The 14,870-nt window shown below is 46.1% G+C and overlaps 1 long non-coding RNA gene across 2 annotated transcripts; it reads left to right on the top strand.

The window, feature by feature from the left end:
- The first annotated feature begins 10,220 nt into the window (after positions 1-10,220).
- On the top strand, positions 10,221-14,007 carry LOC138428815 (uncharacterized). Of its 2 annotated transcripts, none has more exons than XR_011252598.1 (3): positions 10,221-10,340; positions 12,521-12,635; positions 13,722-14,007. It is a non-coding gene; the product is annotated as an uncharacterized lncRNA (long non-coding RNA). The 2 variants fall into 2 exon arrangements; XR_011252596.1 differs by having other exon boundaries at positions 10,221-10,450.
- Positions 14,008-14,870: the final 863 nt, after the last annotated feature.

Below are 14,870 nucleotides of genomic sequence, written 5' to 3'. Positions count from 1 at the left end.
TGATCTCCAGTAGCATATTGGGCACCTACCAACCTGGGGAGTTCCTCTTTCAGTATCCTATAATTTTGCATTTTCATACTGTTCATGGAGTTCTCAAGGCAAGAATACTGAAATGGTTTGCCATTCCCTTCTCCAGTGGACCACATTCTGTCAGATCTCTCCACCATGGCATGCCTGACTTGGGTGGCCCCACATGGCATGGCTTAGTTTCACTGAGTTAGACAAGCTGTGGTCCATGTGATCAAATTGGCTAGTTTTCTGTAATTATGATTTCAGTGTGTCTGCCCTCTGATGCTCTCTCGCAACACCTACTGTCTTACTTGGGTTTCTCTTACCTTGGACGTGGGATATCTCTTCAGGGCTGCTCCAGTAAAGTGCAGCCACAGCTCCTTACCTTGGACGAGGGGTATCTCTCACTGCGGCCCCTCCTGACTTTGATAATGGATAAGAAGGATCATTTTTTCCCCCTATTTGAATAATGAACACAGGAGAGATGAGAAATTGAAAAGCAACCTTAACTTTGTCATTCTTGTTAAATTCAAGTGTGTGTTTCTTAATGAATCAAGTTCAGACATGATAGTGGCAAAATCAAATAAACCCACACCACGGATTGAAACCTGTAATCTGATCTCAGCTCTGCCACAGACTTCTCATGTCACTTAGGAAAGTGGCCTCTGTTTCTGGATCCCAACCTAAGAATGGCAAGATTTTTATGATAAATATGCATTGATTATTACACATATGGAGTGATCAAGATTGATCCAAAACCTTTAATTTTATACCTGATGAAATCCAGACTTTAAAAAGTACAGAGAGTGATTTGTTCAAAGTTTCTCAGCTAGTGTTAACCAAATCATGCAGTGGTTGAAGATATTTTGTTGAAAGAAAGAAAGGGAGAATGAGCAGAGAGAGGGAAGCACAGCAGCCATCTTGTGATCATGAGACTGAAAGGCAGAGGCTGATGATGACAAAGCATGAAAATAAAAATAGCTTGGATTCTCTGAAGCAGCCTTAATATTCTTGGATGTCTTAGCCTCCATCTTTTCATTACCTGAAACAAATTCACCCAAACCTCTACTAAACAGATTTCATTTATCGTATCTAAACAGAATTTCTAACGGATATCTAAAGTCTGCCTTGTGTAGACATGTGTTTGTTATACTGTTTTAAAGATCACTATATGTGGTCAATTAGTATTTTATTTATAGTGTGGAATAACGGTTAGGAGAAAATTGGCATTCCCATGGTGGTACAGTGAATGATCTCAAAATCCTGTTCTCATTTTAACTCTGCTTGAGAATTTTTCCAAGAAAAAAATCTTATCACAGTTAAAACTTATGTATAAATATGTTTATTGCAAAACTGCCTAAGTCACTAAATTTTTGGAAACAGTTTAATATGTAAAGATAAGATTGTATGGCACCTCAGTAGAGTGGAATGGGCTATAGTCATTAAGAATTATGCTTTTCAAAAGAGATTCTTAATGGCAAAGAAAGATGCATGTGTTACATTATTAAGTCAAACATACACAATGCAAACTATAGTTTTAATATGATGACACCTGTTACTAAGCAAACTTGGGTCCGCTCACCCATGCCCTGTAGAACCAATCTGCTGACACGGGGTTGTGGTGAAGGGAAGTGCAGGGCTTACTGCAGGTGCCAAGCAAGGAGTCCAGAGCTTCAAAGGCCCAAACTCCCCGAAGGCGTTCAGGGACAGATTTTCAAAGACAGGGAGGGAGTTGTATTATGCATCAGTTCGGTTCTGTCGCTTAGTCGTGTCCAACTCTTTGCGACCTCATGGGCTGCAGCACACCAGGCTTTCCTGTCCATCACCAACTCCCCAGAGTTTGCTCAAACTCATGTCCATTGGGTCAGTGATGCCATTCAACCATCGTGCCCTCTTTCGTTCCCTTATGTATTATGCATAATCAGCTCATAGACATTCTTCTGATTGGTTGCTGGTGAGGTAATTAGGAGTCAACTTTGTCAGCCTTCTAGCTCCAACCAGCCTGGGGTCTAGGTCCTGGCAATCAGCATATAGTTAACTTCTTTCATAGGGTAGGGAGTTCCAGTATCTGCAAAACAGCTCAGAGGATAATGTTCAGAATATTACCAAGAGCCCTAGAGGAGGAACCAAAGTCCTTGACTTTGTTTAATGGCTCAGCTACTATGATTTTGTCTTGCTTAACTTTTTCTTTCTTTCTGCATTTTCTCACTTCTCTGATTAAATGTACTCTTTGGAACTTGAAGAGGGCTTAGGAGGCTGAAATTTTTCTACAGACAAGAGACAGGCAGGGAATATGATGGGGCGGGGGGTGGTCTGTTCTCGCAAGGCCCCATAGGATTCTGCTCAATTACACAACCACGTTAAAATTCACTAGACAAATCCTGAAAAATATAAAATTCATTGTTATCAGTTGGTGTATATGTGCTTGCTTTATATTTCATCTTTATGTTTTCCTATATTTTGCAAATTGTCTACAATGAGCACAATTAGAAGGAAAAAGATCATTTTGTCTTCAATATCATTTCAATTTCTTCTTCATTTTTTTTTCCCCCTCCGGAAATGCATCTTTAACAAAAACTTTCTAAATTGGTCTTAAACAGGGTAAAATGGGCTGTTTTACAACACATTCAGGACTTCAGAAGGGCACAAACTCTAAGAAGGGCACTAGTTAAGTCCTACAAAACACTCACTATCCAGCCTTGCCTAAATAAGCAAATGTCTTACTAGAGATTACAGCCAGTTTAAGCGCCTGAGCCCAGGTCCCTGTGTAGCTCCCTGAGACGTCAGCATCCCATCTAGTCCCGTCTGCATCCATCTCCCTTGCCTTCTGGTCTTCAGCAGAGCAGCTCTTTAGCATCCATCGCCCTGGGCCTCTATCATGGATCTTGCTCCATCAAGTTCCACCTCCTGACTGTGTAAATAATGATGCTCTCCTTCCTGGTGCCAACTTCTTGGTCAATTGCTTCAAGTAACCCCAGCCTCTCTTACTCTCTCCCTGGGGCATATACTAGCTGTTTCATGCGTTTTTCACCAGCACAGAGGGCTTGGGGATGCTCATGGCTCTTGCTGGGATCATATCTAGAAGGCAATTTCACATAAATGCACAGAGAAGCAGCAGGGACTGGATGGTCCCTGTGGTAGTGATGGTGGGGGAAGGGTTTACTGCAGAGCAGAGTCAACCTCAGGGCACTGACATATGGACTTGGACTTGAACTTGACATATGAACTGGGTGTGATGAGAGCTCACCTGCTCTACGTTATGTCTGCCTGGTTTATACATGGAAACTATCTCAGATTTTTCTTCCTCCCTTTGACCTGAAGACAAGAGATGCCACCGCATTTAAAAATACGAAGCCAGGCAATGGTACTTTTACTCCTTAATCGTTTTTGAACTGACAGCTCATCCCTCACTTATTTAAAAGGTTTGGCCCTGACAAGTAAAAGACATTCAATAGTGAGAAACATTTCTAATAACAGGAAATGGAGAGTGACTCATATACCAGGGCCCCTAGGCTGGTTGGCCATAGAAGCCTTAGAAGTATGTTTCAACTTTGTTATTCATTCAAACTGCCACTATTCATCCCTTTTATACCAATTCCAACTCTTATGTTTCAGGTTGATTGTTCTGATGCAGAAGGCTGACCAGAACCAATAAGAGGCCTGACTTTGGATTCAGAAGCCTGCTAAGGCTGGCCCTAAACACCATACTTTTGAGGCTTATTCACAAGTGAAACATACTTGGGGAAGCGACTTATGGAGAAGCACATTTCAGTGAAGATTAGGATTAGGGTTAGACTTTGTAGATGTATCATTCTCAATATTTACGAAAAATAGAAGGGTGATGCAAGCATATTCACTTACCGCAGAGTTTGCCTTTGGCCATGGTTCCTCATCCTGGAAAAGCTGTGGTGAAAAGGTTTCCACAGGGGTTGGAAGTGGGAAATGTGAGGACTCTGAGAGGTCACGGGATCTCAGAGTCACCAATCCAAACGGTTCATCAGAGTGCGTACAGCCTCCAGTGGGAGCTGTGATTCTTTCCTGTGAATCCTCTCTACCTCTTGGCCTCCAAGTCTTCCCAGGAGCCCATCTTCTGATCTAAGGCTGGGTAGCACATGCCTGTAACCAAGGAAATAAAGCAAAATTAATTAAACCGCCACTAGAGGAAGTCTTTGTCAAGTGTGAGTCCATGGTTAACAAAACACTACACTCAGTATGGTCCAGCTTGGCTTAGAAAACACTACACATCAAAATCCTGAGTGATTAGTTCTGGGTGGTGATTTCTATGATTTTATATTAATTTATTTGTTTATTTTGATGTAGACCATTTCTAGGGCTTCTCGGTTTGCACTAGTGGTAAAGAATCTGCCTGTAATGAGGGCGGTTTGATCCCTGGGTTGGGGAGATCCTCTGGATAAGGAAATGGCAACCCACTCCAGTATTCTTGCCTTGAGAACCCCATGGAAAGAGGAGCCTGGTGGTCTCAAAGAGTCCATGGGGTCTCAAAGAGTCAGACACAATTTAGCAACTTAGCAGGCGCACACACAGATCATTCTTAAAGCCTTTATTGAATTCGTCACAATATTGCTTCTGTTTTGGTTTTTTGACTGCAAGGCATGTGGGGCCTTAGCTTCCCGACCAGGGATCCCAGCATTGGCAGGTGAATTCCTAACCACTGGACTGTCTGGAAAGTCCCTCTATGATTTTGAAAATTAATGTGTTTGTTAACTATGTACAATACAAGTAAAGCAGCAAGTTCTTTAAAAAGGAGAAAATCTTATGGAAACTCATATTACCATATGTAAAATAGATAGCCAAAGGGAATTTGCTGTGTGGCTCAGGCAACTCAAACAGGGGCTCTGTATCAACCTAGAGGTGGTGGGATGGGGAGGGAGATGGGAGGGAGGTTCAAAAGGGAGGGGATATATGTATACCTATGGCTGATGTGTGTTGAGGTTTGACAGAGAACAACAAAATTCTGTAACGCAATTATCCTTCAATTAGAAAATAAGTGAATTTTTTTTAAAAGGAGAAAACCAGGGCTTCCCTGGTGACTCAGTGGTAAAGAATCTCCCTTCCAGTGCAGGGGACATGAGTTCTATCCCTGGTCCAGAAGATCCCACAAGCTGCAGAGAAACTAAGCCTGCGCCACAGATATTGCACCTGTGCCCCAGAGCCCACGCTCTGCAGCAAGGGAAGCCCCTGCAACGAGAAGCCCGTGCACTGCGGCTAGAGAGGAGCCCCTGACCCTCGCAACTAGAGAGAAGCCCGCGCAGCAACGAAGACCCAGCACAGCCACAGATGAGTAAATACATGAAGTCGTAGAAAAGGGGACAACCAAAAGGGAAGAGAATGCTTCCAGACCGCCACTATCGACTTCTGCGCCAGAGCACACGCACCTCCCAAGCAGTTGGCTGGATGCCCTGAACGATCAAAGCTCTCCCAGCTCCAGAACTGCATTTGTTCAGAAGGACAAAGGTGGCTCTCATCCCATCTGCAATGATCTGCCTCGGCTTGGCTTCAGTTCCGCCTCAGGGCAATAGTGGGGAAAGCAGAGGTTTACAGCAGAGAGGAGGAGGAAAGAGGGAAACACCAGAGGTCCTGGGGGGGCGGTCCAGCAACCATCTGACACTCCTAAGTGATCACGGAGATGTGAGAGCTGCCATGTCACAGGTGAAGGGGTGATGCCAGCTTGGTGGCCATGAGCCTGCCACCTCTCACGCCGACAGGCAGCTCTGCACTGCCATGGCCAGTGTGTGCCCCAGGGGTGGCCCATCAGACCGTGCAGAGAAATGGGCACCATGGGGAAGCTTTCTGTGAAATCCTGGCTCCATCAAAGAGCCAAGGATGAAGCTCTGAGTCCAGGGTCACCCCCAGCTTTCCAGGCCCTGAGCTGACTGGCAATGTCCACTTTTTCTTCATCCCCGCTGCCTGCCCCCTCCGTCTTCCTTGGACTGACCTGCAGCTCTTTCTGGAAGGACTTTGTCAGCAATCTCTGGCAGAGTCTAGCTGAGTGCCTACCAGTCTGTAGGTCGAGGCTGGTCAGCCAAAGAACTTGGTCTGACTAATTGGGTAAGGATCCTCAAGCCAAGATAACTCAGCGCCACATCAGAAAGAGAGACTAGTAGGTCCTGGCAGACCCAGGAGGCCTGCCTTCCTCTGAAGTAATATTTCTTCAAAAGGAAGAAAAAGAACAAGCATAGAAAAACCATGATTTGTGCTGTCAATCAGATTCAAGAAACATAACACTTAATAAATTAGAAGAAATCTCTCTTAAAAGTGCTAAAACACAAAACAAGGAAAGATGGTGTGAAATGGGCAGCCTGATTCTGAACCGGAGCTTGAGCATCGCCGTGGAAAGTGAACTGGACTGGCTCCCTTGCGAGGTGCGGCACTGTGGCAATTACAGTCCACTTACTTCACGGTAATCCGTGATACACAAATGTCTGCTTGCTTTTGAAAGGAGAGCACAGTGTGCAGTGATGAGCAAGGTAACTTCTGTTTGGTACTTCTGAACTTCAGAGAAGCCCCTCCCAGCCCTCATCTCTCAATCAGTGGTTCCCCCCAGGAAAATGTCGATATGTGACTACCTTATTTCCTTTGATTCCTTCCTGTGCCCATCACCCACCTAGCACACCCCCTGCGCAGGAAGAGGTTGGATGAAGAAATCGCTGTGGGGTGAGTGGATCCCGTGTTGCTTCTGCTCATCCCCTACTCACCGGCATCACTCAGGTGGACTTCCACCCTCCTTTCAACATCACCTTGCCCTTGACACTCATTATTCTCTTTTGAACACACATCTGTATTCCAGGGGGGCATCCCAGGTGGCACTAGTGGTAAAGAACCCACCTGCTAATGCAGGAGACCTAAGAGAGCCTGGGTCAGGAAGACCCCCTGGAGGAGGGCCTGGCAACCCACTCCAGTATTCTTTTCTGGAGAATCCCATGGACAGAGGAACCTGGAGGGCTACAGTCCACGGGATCGCAAAGAGTTGGACACGACTGAAACGGCTTAGCACTCACTTACGCAATGTTCTGGGAGGAGAGAGGGCGGGGAGGGAGCAGTAGAATTCCTAAGTCACACATTCAGAGAGTTGAAATGAACTTGCAATAGGATCTGTATTCCCAAGGGATGGCCAGGTGTGGACAGACAGACCAGCCTGGTCATAGCACTGGGTTAGGGAAGACAAGCAGCCCTCCCCTAGCGCCTCCAACCTCCCCTCCTCTCCCAGCCCTAGGGAACCACATCCTGCCGAGAAAAAAAAAAAAAATCCCATTGTTTTAGTCTAGCCTCATTCTTGGCAGACAAACATGTGAAAATAGACGTGTCAGTCATTTTCACGATTTCCAGGGTGGCTGCCAAGTTAGCAGCAGGACCGTGTGTGGGAACGGCGCGGTAAGCAAGCACCTGCTAGCCCCATTAACGTCCCGTGTGGGGGCTGCAGCTCTGCCAACGCATCGGAAGGCTTTATCTGTTTGTATTATAATGCGTGAAATTCATGTTTGCGTTGTGAAAGGAAAAAAAGAACACAGATAAGCCCCCTCGATTTTATGGTTTCTGTATTCTTCTGAATGTGCATGTCTAATGGCAGGAATATATGGTGACACATTTCAGCCTCACAGTTCAAGCCTGTGCTCATCAATCTTCACCAAAGCAGACACCTCGGCCAATCTGATAGTCATCCTCCTCTCTGCCCATCAGGTTTTGAATCAGTAAAAAGCTTGGGTGGGGATTTGCTACTATCATCTCCATTTTACAGATGAAAACTCTGAGGCCCCAAGAGGATTTTGCTGGGGTTTTGAAGCCTGTAAGTAGTGGGGTCAGAGTTAGAGCGCAGGCAGTTTGTACCAGGGGCCTGTACTGTTAACTCTGCCTTGCTGAGATGGTTCACATGCCATCCCAGGCATTCAAGGGTAAAGTGATTAGCAGAAATGAAGAAACAAACAAAAGAAACAGGATGCCCATTTAAATTTGAATTTCACACGGACAACTAATTTTTTTGGTTATAACCATGTCCTATGAAATCTTGTGGACATATTTTTGCTTTAACATTCTGGTTGTTTATCTGAAGTTCAGATTTAACTGGGCATCCTATATTTTGTCCAGCAGCCCTAAGAGAGAGGGTTGGTAGTGGATTGTCAGCTTCGGGGCCCAGAAGTCTGGTGGTTTGCCTTGCCAGAGTGGGAGATGGGGCTCAGCCAGGAGGTTCATCTCATCCTGACCCTGGTTTGGACCCCTAGAGAGACACTGGTGGGAGGGAAAGTGCTCATGGCCACTACATAGGTGGGCTTGCACGCGTGCACACACACACACACACACACACACACACATCCTGGGTCCTCTGCCTGGGATGCCAATGCACCAGTAGCAAGCTCCATGACTGGTAGGGTTTCAGCCCTCTACTGTGGACAAAGGAATCAAAGTCAAGTTCGGGGACTTTGGAGAACCCAGGCTGCTTATATAGCCCATCCTCCAAGATCATATGTTATGCTTTAATTTAATTTAATTTTTTTTTAATTTTCTTTTTTTGGCTGCACTGCACGGTATGTGTGATCTTAGTATCCCAACCAGGGATCAAACCCATGCCCCTGCTGAGGAAGCACAGTCTTAACCACTGGGCCACCAGGAAACTCCCCTAGAGTCTACGCCTTAAATTGGGACCTAGCATACTTCCTTCACAGGCATATTTATCCCTTAACATGAAGCATTCCTCAGAAGTCAGTGGTTTGTTCTCTCTTGTCCTGTCAACACTGTATTTGCAGAAATGCCCCGCAGATTTTGGGAGGTGGCTAATTTTTAACTCCATTCTGCAATCAGGGCATGTAGTGTCTGCATGTTGGAGAAGACTCTTGAGAGTCCCTTGGACTGCAAGGAGATCCAACCAGTCCATTCTGAAGGAGATCAGCCCTGGGATTTCTTTGGAAGGAATGATGCTAAAGCTGAAACTCCAATACTTTGGCCACCTCATGCGAAGAGTTGACTCATTGGAAAAGACTCTGATGCTGGGAGGTGTTGAGGGCAGGAGGAGAAGGGGACGACAGAGGATGAGATGGCTGGATGGCATCACGGACTCGATGGACGTGAGTCTGAGTGAACTCTGCGTGTTGGTGATGGACAGGGAGGTCTAGCGTGCTGTGATTCATGGGGTCGCAAAGAGTCAGACACGACTGAGTGACTGAACTGAACTGAACTGATGGACACACAGACAAAGGGATACAGAAGGATGCTTGTTTCAAAAACGACTCAAGGCAACTTGTGTAGTGGTGGTTAAGTGAGAATCAGGGCCTGCCATCTTGCTCAGAAAAGTCATGTCATGTGTCATCAACTAGACTGTAAGATTCTTAAACACAAGGACAGATGTCAGTCATCTAATGCCCAGTTTAGAGCCTTGTATGCATTTATTTATTTTTCCATTAGTTGATTTGTGAAATCTGATTAAGCAAATACTGTTGGGTCAAAATAATTTATACTGCCCTAGGCAATGGTATTCCTCAGCCAATTAGCTAGATGATTAATAACTATAACACGTAATTGAATCTGAAGTCCCTTTTCACCATTCCCCAAACAGATGAGGTTTCATTGTTTATTGTTATCGATGGAAAAAAATTGAGTTACCTTGGCTAAATAAAAGAGGCTACAGATGGCATTGCCCCGTAACTACACAAAGGAGCCTGTTATATATGTTCACTGCAAGCCAATTGTTCTCTTTCATATATGGTGGAGAAACATTTATTGAAAACATTAAAGTAAACATCCACAAACTAGTAATTTATACTTAACAGTAAAATTTGGTTTGGAGCACAGTCAGGATCCTGGGTCTGCTTGGGGCTTGGTAGAAATGTATTTGAGGCTAACATATGTACTTCTAGAACTTTCAAAGATACACTGAGTGAAAGAAAGATTAGGACATGACTATCAAACAGCTGCAAAGTCAAAATGATTAGATTTGCCAGAGTGTACAATATAAAGAAAAAATATATATAACAAATGTAAACCAGGATTGTCTTCATGGTTAAATGTTAACAATTTTTCTGAGAGAGCTTTGGACTTAACCGGTTTAGCAGTTAATTATTGATACTCAGAAGAAAGACTTGTTTGAACAAAGAATCCAGAGTCACTCATTCAAAACAGAAGCATTGATAGGAATTGCATTAGCAGTGCTGGAGCTGCTCAAGTAGGGTGGCCTGGTGACCCCGGCCAAAGTCAAAGGGGAAACTGGGTCCACAGCATTTGGTGCCAAACACCACCAGGAGTGGGAATTGCAAATCAGAGACACCTCTCTATGCCAGGCTATTCGGACGGACACTTGAGAAGCCATGATGTTTCCTGCTGAGGTGAGGAGACTCTGAAAGCAAAGCAAACGTCCCTGTTAGAAGCAATGCCAGCCCACCAGCCATAGACCACGTGGGGATCGGAGGAGAGGAACGTTGGTCCAGGTGCTGAGGTTTGTTCCTAGTCTGGTTGTACCGTATGTGGATATTGCTGACCTTCAGTTATACTGGGCAAAGAACTCTAGGTTCAGTAGGGGTTCGTGTGTGTGTATATAATATCATATACATACACACATACATATTTAGGCTAGATAGGGACAGATATTCATCTGTGATAAAATTCACTTGGAAAAAGTCATCTTTATCTGAGTCGAGCCAAGAGACACAGAAATTACCAACTTGAAGTTCAGAAGACCAAACGGGATGGGGTGCGGGGCACACTTACTCTCACCTGGGGCAGGTTGGGGTCTGGGCAGAGGAATCCCATGACTCCTGAGATGGCTGCACATCAGTGATGGAGAGAACAGTCTGTGTTCCCATCGAAGTGAAGATCTGGTTCTCTGCGACCTGATTTCCTGGATAACTGCTTTTCCGTAGAGTCCTGGTCACGTCCTGTGAGACTGGGGGCCTCTCTATGATACTGGGGGGCTGTGTGGCTTAGACTGGCTGCCCTCATGGGTTTCTTTGTCATTGACTCAATGTCCCAGCAATCTTGAGGTGATACCCCTGCATTCTGCCCTGCTGAAACTTGAATGAAACGTCACTTCTCTCTGGTCACACGTGTGTTAGTTGCTCAGCCGTGTCCAACTCTTTGTGACCCCAGGGACTGTAGCCCACCAAGCTCCTCTGTCCATGGGATTCTCCAGGCAAGAATGCTGCAGTGGTTTGCCATTTCCTTCTCCACTTGGGTCACATAAAGGTGATTAATTTGACCTGTAGACACATACCTGGGGATGGATACAGCCTCTGCAGTCAGCAGGACCTGGGTTCAAATCCCTGCTCGTCCACTTATAGGCTGGAGAGCCCAGAATCTTAGTTTCATTGGTGGTGAAGATGCAAATAATAGCAATGCCAACACCATAGAGTTTTACATGGATTTAATGAGATGCTCCTATATGAAATGCGCAACACTGTGTCTGGCACGTAAAACATTGCCACTGTTATCTTGCAGTGACTCTGTGGGTGACTCACTTGGGGAAGAAAACAGAGAAGGTCCATTACCTCCCTGAGCTCAGAACATTCTGACATCAATTTTGAAAAATCAGTCAATAAACCAAATATCTGTTGAGCTCAGCATACACCAAGCATGATTCAAGGAGTTGGGCCAGATAGTCAGCACCCCACTTTCTAAAAGCTTGTATGCTAATACAGAAGAGAAAAGGAAAGAAAAAAAGAGAAAAAGAAGGAAGGGAAAGGAAGAGAAATTTAATCTATGTAGAGGTACCAATTCTTGGGCACTGTAACAAGAATATTTTCTGCAAATATGCTCTATTAACCAAGGAACTTATAGTTTCTCTGGTGGCTCAGACAGTAAAGAATCTGCCTGAAATGCAAAGACCCGGGCTCCATTCCTGGGTAGGGACGATCCCTTGGAGAAGGAAATGGCAACCCACTTCAGTATTCTTGCCTGGAGAATCCATGGACAGAGGAACCTGGCAGGCTACAGTCCATGTGGTCACAAAGAGGCAGACAGAACTTAGCGACTGAACAGAGCACACTCAACCAAGCAACTTAGGTTCCAATCTGTCAGACATCATCAGCTTGTGAGGGTCTGTGAGATTTCTCACCATTGCAGCTGGACACACGGAGGCAGTGTCTTCAGACCCTGACCAGGTAAGGGGGGACACCAAGAAGGGTTTGCTGTGTTTGAAAAACAATCTAACACCCATAAGAGTTTTTCAACTGCAGGAAGTTCTGACTGCCTTCAGCTAGGAGGGTTGATGTAAGGATGTCTCTCAATGGGGAAGAGAGAGCTTGAGCAAGGAGAGAGCAGCTCTGAGGTCTGTCTCTTCCCAAGGCTTGCTGGGGCACGTCGTGAGGAGTGTGTGTTGGAGGCGCCTCCTGACAAGAAGGGTACCTGGCCCTGGCCAAGCACACTCACTCAGGGGATCTCAGTGACTCACCTGCAGGTCTGTGAGTCACAGGATGTGAAACAGAGGGGAGATGGAGGGCAGGAGTCTGGAGAGGCAGAGGGAGGGAGCAAAGAGAGAGAGGGTTACATTTTTTCTTTCCATTTTTATCAGGCAACTTTCCAGTGACCAGGATGGGGTACCAAGTGGCTTTCCCTAGAGTTCTGAAGGCACTGAGATAGAAATTCACATGACAAGGCACATTTCAGCCTGTCATTTGCAACTTGTGGTAAGTGGTCTTGGTCATTGATTCATGGCAGAAAGTGTCTACACATCAGGGAAGTTGTAGTTTCCAGCAAAAGGAAAGGAACTGTTTGGCAAAAACTTCACGCTCTTCAGAAAGATGTAATTCACCCAGAACCGTCCTTACTAGCAGCCAGTGCAATGTGTCGAAACAAGTCCTGGGCCCGGAGTCCGAACATGCAGAGGTTGGACCTACCTCAAAGCTTTATCTGGAACAGGAGCAAGTCGCACATCCCTTCCCTTCTGGAAATACCCCGAGGACCAGCTGACAGAGGTTCTCTGAAATCCACAGGGCACAATAGGAGGGTGAAGGGATCATTGTGTCCGAGATGTTGTAACCTCCGCTGTTGGCACTTTGGTAGGAGCACCTGAGTAGCTCCATAACAGGGACCACAACACCATGGCTATTTGGGGCTGACTCAGTGTTAGGGCTTAATTTATGTCCCAAATGACAGGTTCAGATAAAAAGGTAAAGCTGGGCCTTTTGATCAGAATAAAATGAATATATTTGACTGCTAATTACATCTTCTGCATTACGTAAGGTGCTGGGCTGTGTCCTCTGGGGGAGCAGAAACAGGTCTGGTGGTCAAGGAACTCAGGACTTTGTAAGGACTGTAATTTACACATACAAATGTCTCTAACAAAGAAATGTGACCCTGTTCACTCAGGGCATCACAATAAGGGGATAAAAACTATCACAAGCGGGGTACCTCTAAGTTGTGAGATCTCTGCCCTTGCAACTGTCTCCCACTTGGCTCCGGTAGCCTCCTGGGTTCAGGAAACATGGCCCCTGGTCTCCTTGTGGAGATCCACCACCATTCTCCTCTCCCAGTGGGGTCCCAGGGATGTCTCCACTGCAGCTCTCCTCCCAGTGCCCCTGAGACACCTCCATAGAGCTCTGCCCACCTTGGGTAGTCAGATCGTCATTTCCTATGGGAAACACTTCCTTCTCTGCTACAACCAGCTCACTGCCATGTGACTACCCATTTATATTCCTGGTCCATTCCACTGGCCTCTTTGATTAGTCTGTGGGTGGGCCCAGGGATTCTCCCCAAGGCCAATCTCCTTACAGGTACTGAAGTGTGCTCCGGGAACCAAGCTGGGATGATAGCAGGCAATGCCAACATTGGCCAGGTCTATGGCTGTGTAAGCGTGAACCCACTTCACATGAAGGGAACAAGCTCAGAGAAGAGAAGGAAGAGGTAGGGAGCAAAGTCACACCTGAGGGTGTCATCTCCACCCTGGGATCTGGGTTCCCAGAGGCCAACTCTGCCCTGGCCTTCCAGATGTCAGTCAGTTCAGTTCAGTTGCTCAATTGTGCCCAACTCTTTGTGACCCCATGGACTGCAGCACACCAGGCCTTTCTGTCCATGACCAACTCCCAGAGCTTGCTCAAACTCATGTCCATTGAGTTGGTGATGCCATCCAATCAACTCATCCTCTGTCATCCCCTTCTCCTCCTGCCTTCAGTCTTTCCAGGATGTGTGAGCCAATATATCCTCCTTCCTGACTTAGGTGGATTCAAGGTCACATTCTTCCATTTGCCAGCGTGGTCCCTGCTGCTGTCAGATGGCCTGCACATCCTCCCTGGAGCTGCCAACACTGATGCCCAGGCCTCTGAGATCTTATCCAGTCCCTGGGGCTGGTCTTCCCCCACAAGGTCAACACCAGTGCTGATATTTCTATGGATTCTGGTGCCCAGATGGCTGGTGTCTTCAAGTTCATTGTCACTAACCTCCTGCTGGCCTTGGTTTTGTTCCCTCTGGATAAGTTCTTGTCAAGAGGTGCATGGTCTCCCAGGTAAACTGATCCCTGAAAATTTCATCCCAGGCATCCTACGGATGTGTCCAGGCTTGGCTGAGTTCCAAATGAAGTGATTTAGGCTCAAGATGGGGATCCTGGTGTTGAAAGAAGACACAAAGGAAGGGTGATGGCAGTTAGGGGTGAACAAAGGTAATTTCTGTGTACGGGAATCCAGATCGTGCTTTGTGGAGAAAGTGGCTTTTGCAGTAAATCTGAAGGAAAGAAAGGATCCTACATTTAAGGCATGAACAAAGGAAGTGAGGGCAATATTCTAGCCCCCTAGAGAAAAAGCGTGATGGATGATCCAGAAGTGTTACCTACAGCTCTGCGGCAGAAGCCCTGGAAAGCCACTGGGAGGGATTGGGTGTGCTGCATAGGCACACAGAGGCTTTAGGGGAGGATGAGACTATCAGAGCTC

Source organism: Ovis canadensis, chromosome 1 (genome assembly GCF_042477335.2).
Source record: "Ovis canadensis isolate MfBH-ARS-UI-01 breed Bighorn chromosome 1, ARS-UI_OviCan_v2, whole genome shotgun sequence".
NCBI classification, from domain to species: domain Eukaryota; kingdom Metazoa; phylum Chordata; class Mammalia; order Artiodactyla; family Bovidae; genus Ovis; species Ovis canadensis.
This window is presented reverse-complemented; position numbering and strand designations above follow the sequence as displayed.